The following is a 5,916-nucleotide window of genomic DNA, read 5'->3' as shown; positions in this document are numbered from 1 at the left end:
CTTTATAATCGGTCTGGAGCTTTTAATTCTGTCAATTGTGTAAGTTAAATGATCATTAATTGTAGAATGTTACATATTTTCAACGCATGTATCTGAATAAATAAAAGCTACAAATTTCAGATGTTTTTACATGGCTGTTGTCATACTAGGTACATTTTTGATTAGCTCGATTATCTTAAGTTATACTTCATACATTTATGAATATGTTCCGATGTAAGTTGCAAAGCATCTTATTAATTGTGAGACTAATTAAGTAAATAAACATTTTTTTATTATTACAGTTTGGACGAACAGTACAAACTTCTAGATGTCTTGTACAACCCACCATGGGTTCGGATTGGTTCATATATTATTGGAATGATTACAGGTTACATTATAACAAGATTTATCAAAAAAATAGCTTTGAAAAGAGTAAAGTATATAAGACGAATATATAAGAAGAGATAATTTTAAATAAGAAAATTTTTAAATTATATTTGCAGTTATACATACATGTATATACAGGGTGTCCCAAATTTTTTTTATTATGTACTTTTTTAATTATAAAGCTTGAAAGTTACAATATCGTCATTAACATTATCGCCATCATTAACATTATCTAAGTAGTAGGTAACTAATTGATGGGTAAAACCATCTAAACATTGTATAGCATGATAACATTTGTCAAAATCAGGTCTTTTGATAATTGTTCCTTTTATATTAATTTTTACATTAAAAACGAATTAGGAAGTGCACTTTCAAAGGACAAACTAATAAAATCAATAAATAGATTTTTCTAAATCTTACAACTTTTACCCGAACTACTTTTTTGTACAAATGATATTTTTCAAGATTTTTTAGGTTTTCCACTACTTCTTCTCCATCCTGTATATTTGAAAGCAACGATAAAAATAAATATAAAGAGTTGCAATCGGGAAATGTTACGATCTCTTTTGACGTACTACGCTAAATTTGCTTTTACTTCTCATCACAAGGATTTTTAAGTCTCTGAAGCACCAATCCACAGCCAACGACAATTATCCAACAACTAAAAAGAAAAAAGGAATTTTCACCGATTTACTTAACATAGGGACACGAATACAATAAATTTTATATTTTCTTTTTAATAATATTTTGACGCTTACTGCGGTATACTAGATTATAGTATTATATTTTCTGGCTTGGTTTTTCAAAATATTCTGATTATCTTATTATACGTTTACGTTAACTTTCATTGTTACATAATCAAGACTGATTATGTAATCAAAAACTGTTCGCCAATTTTTTTTCAATTGATACCATAGCTAAATCGCATGACCACGTCTGCATCATTGTATTTCTAAGATAATATTTTATTATTTTTAATTTTGAAAAAGATGCCTCTGCAGTTGCCACAGATTTGGCGCAATTAATAAGATCTGTAACGCTATTGCTAAATTTGAAAAGATTTTCAGAAAATCTTTTCTCATTCCCACTTTTAGCTCATTCATTTAAAATATCAAGTAGGGTAGAGTTTTATATTTACTGGTGTAGCGCTTGCTATTAAAATTTTGCGCTCTTCAAAATTTTACGCCCTATTCTGAAGCGTCTCCAATTCAGTATCTTCGGTTACAATATATAAATCGATTACATATATTAGATAATTTAAGTATTAAATGTATATGGTGTCATTAATATTAAAAATGTTTGTAAATTCGTGTTTTCTTTCGATCGGAAGAATTAAGAAAATATTCAACAAGATTGCATCATTAAAAATTGACGGTATATATGTAGCATAAATTGTAAATAGTAATAGAACTTATTTTCCATTGTAATCATTTTTATAATAACATCTAACAAATTCATTATCATATGAACTTGTCTCAGTAAATCGATGCCGATTTTTGTCTTTATGTACAGTCCAAGTTTCTCTGTCCATCTAATTGCAATAGGTTCACAATTTTCCTTAGTGGTACATTTTTTTTAAATTGTCGGATAAATTAGTTATCTCGTAACGCGAAGCAATGACGCATTATATTTGAGATAACTAATTTATCAGACGACAATTTAAATTCCAAGATCTCGGAGTAATTTTTAGTGTCGATAGATACAAGATTTAATAAACATTTTTGTAATAGACAATTATTTATATATATATATATATATAATAAATCATAACTATGAAATTATAATTTAGAAAAAAATTGTATAATTTAGAAAAAAAATTTATTCTTATCAAACGCTTTATTATAGGCATTGTTAAGGAGCTCTTATCATGCAAAATCTGGATTTCCCTTAGCAGACTTACATACTGCGCTTATCTTGTAAATCCCTTTATCATATATTCGATTCATTTGCATAGTGAAACACCTACTCATTTAGAATTTCTGTCCATAATAAGTACACGATCAAAACTCCAACCTCAACAAAATAAATATATACTTATTGTCACAATTTCTATTTCTAGAGCACTGTGTTCATGGGATACTTAATGATTAGTTATTTCTGTGCATTGTATTTAATGGCAGATTTTTGACCTTTTTGATGTACTTTGAACGTCCTTAGAACTTTTCTTGGAGAACTATGTTGTTTAATGAAAGGATTTGTATATGATATGATATCTTATAATTTACGATTTTTTACGATATTTTTTTTTATATCCCGGATGAGATATCCGTGGGATCGCTTTGTCAATATGGGATAACTTAGAATATCCTGAATAAAGTGTGGGCATTTTTCAATTTTGCGTAACTTAAGAACAAATTATCGTGGAAAAAATTTGAACGCATTTCTAAAGCCCCACTCACACTTTAAAAAGCATGATCGAAAACCTCTCTAAGATTACTTTTCGTCAAAATACTTAACTTTTCACGAAATACGAGAAAATTGTAAGTGCCTATTACTTTTGCATATAATTTTATTATACAATGACGTCTTAAGCAAGATAAAATCATGCCATGAGTTATAACTACGGCTTACTATATTGAGTATTTACTATATTGAGTAATTACAAAAAAATAAATCAGTATCGTACTCACGAAAAATTTAAACTTCTTACCGAATTAATCATAAATTATAATTTCTAGTATGTATGATAATAATTATTGGTATAATTTCTTATAATCTATGTGGTCGAGGAATCGAGAGATAAAATTAATTTTTATGAATCATTTACCAGATTTGTTTTTACCGTTATTGTATCCAAGCTGTTCAATCATTCATTATCTTCTGTTTTTATCGAATAGAATAAGGTTAATACTTTATTCCTATTTTTCACGCTCAGTGCTAGAATTAATACATTAGAATGTGTCACGATATATGATGAAAATGAATGTAATTTGTACATTATTATTCGCATAAATCTTTCCGGCGGTTCAGGTCTTAGCGAAACTGAATCTCTGAATCGTGCTAAGACTACGATAGAGAGTAGAAAAAAGTAGAGGCTGATGTTGCAAGTATAATCCTCTGTAGAGTTGAAGTCACCAGACCGAATCCTGATTCTCTTATCGAACTGCTTATTTCTCCGGCTACAGTCGCACTAGAAAATTAATCGCGTAAAACCTACGAGTATGTCTCTCCGCGCGTGCTCTTTGAAGAGAGAAATTTTTGAAACGAGCGTACATACATGCGGGTGTATAAATGTATCGTATCTGTGTGCACGAACACTAGTTACTGAAGACAATTGAAATATGACAATAGCATATCCCTGTCTCGCTTATCTCCCTGATACAATTTTATATATTATTATAACTGTCCAGATCCATTCCAAGAATGGATATGGACACGGAGGAAACCCGCGAAACGCATAAGGTAATTAGAATAGCATACCCCATCTAAAATCCTAATGAAAATACACTCATCCGATTCAAAATGAAAGAATGCTTTGAAGTATTTGATGGACCAATTAGCAGAAAGAATATTAAGTGATCAAATAAAAAATATTTCAAAGCAATTATAGTATCGCGTTGATTGACCACACTTTAATCAGTCTACAGCAGGAAAGTACGCATTCCAAAATGACAATCGCTTACTGACTGCTTAATGAGCTTTTTCATTTGATTGGCATATTCTATTAGATTTTAAAATAGACTAATCAGATGAAAGTTTTTTCCAAACTACAACTGTCTCACTCTAACTTATTTAACTATTTCAGAATTTTTCGAAAAAGAACAGATCTTACGTATCGCTGCATCGAATCGGAATGACAGATATCTTAACTACTAAAATTTCGAACTTTAACGCTAATATCTCGGTTCACGAGAACCGCCGCTTTTTGCCAGATTCTTTCATTTTGAGTGAAAATGCGTTGAATGAGTGTATTTTCATTAAGATTTTAGATGGAGTATGTTATTCTAAATAATTACCTTGAGAATATTTTTTAAATGTTCCAGTCAATTTTTATATATATTTTACATAAAAATTTCAATAGGAATCAGTTGATACCGGCGATTGAATAGGCAATATAAGAGATTACCTTATTGGTCCTGTAATTCTCCCAAATAAGGTATCAGGTACAATTTATCTCAATTTTTGTCGCATGTGATATATTGTAGGAGTATTAATACATACTAATACATAAAATTGTTTATATTTCAGAAAAAAATTTATTAGACTTATGTTTACTAAAGTTTCTTTCTCAGTATGGTGTGTGTTATATCGCCATGTAAATGCTGAATGAACTTTTGTGAACACTTTGTATAGAACGTATTATTATTTTGTATTGTATTAAACTCGACGAAGATAGATCACCGTTTCGTCGAACTTTCTCCAAAAGTCTGTGAAGATGAACTGACGCGACCGTAGTAATCTGTCCGATAATAATCTGTATATATAGCTGTAGTAATTATTGTGTAGCTAGATTGCTGGTATTATATACACATTCTCTCCTTATTTGAATAATCTATAATTGCTAGTATACATTGTGCAGACGTATCAAAATGTATGTGAATGCGCGTGTATGCTTGTGTATATGTATATGCGTATGTATCCTTTTCTGAAGATTTTTTGTATGACTGCACAATACTAGCAATTACAGATTACGAAAGAAAGGATCGTTAAATGTGTGCTTAAGTATACCTGAATCATTGCTGAGAGTAATAAGTACTTCCAACGTCCGTGAAGTCAATTTTGGAAATTAGTTTGAGCGTTTCAATTCTCGTGGCTAAAAGATAAGATAATAGAATATGAAGTCGATAAAATCGCATGCACAAACGCTTCTTCAGAACTTGCTCTGAAGCAATTTACCGATTTGATTTATCGTACTGATCTTGAACACGCTCGCGAGCGACTTTTCCCCGAGAATTTCCCATCGGATTCCGCTCAGGATCAAGTCCACTAATTACGCTAAATCGGGAAGACTGTAGAAACAGTCATAATCGCCGATGTTCCGGCAGTAGATTCGTTTATCCGATCGTGATATCCGATCCGATCGCAGGTTTGATAATAAACAACTATCGCACTGTGCGTTTTTATAATAAATAGATCGATACATTCCTTCCATTGTTGTGTCTTCTCTTCATTTTCTATGTATATACATTTCTCCTTTTTTTAAATCATATCTGAGTGCCGTTTGATCTATTTTCATTTTATACGATTACGACTATATATTCATTCGAACAAGTTCCGTCGCGGCTACTTTCGGATTAACTTTCAACCGCTAAGAGATCGAACTTATTTTCATGTCACATATTTCAAATAACAGAAAGATTACTCATACGCATATTTGCTTTAACAAGATTTTCAAAGATTTATAAGAAATTTCAGAGGTAACTGTAATTTGACAAAGATAAATTTGAACACTTGGAAAAGCTTGCAATTATTTTCAAATAATATGTGAAAAATGTATAGTAGAGTATATAATTTTTCAATTAATTTAAAATTCTAAATTATTATTTTAATTATACTTATATATTTATTAATGTATATATATATATATATATATATATATATATATATATA

Source organism: Atta cephalotes (assembly GCF_000143395.1).
Source record: "Atta cephalotes unplaced genomic scaffold scaffold00052, whole genome shotgun sequence".
Classification (NCBI taxonomy): Eukaryota; Metazoa; Arthropoda; class Insecta; order Hymenoptera; family Formicidae; genus Atta; species Atta cephalotes.
The sequence above is the reverse complement of the archived record's forward strand: the minus strand, read 5'-3'. Positions refer to the sequence as shown.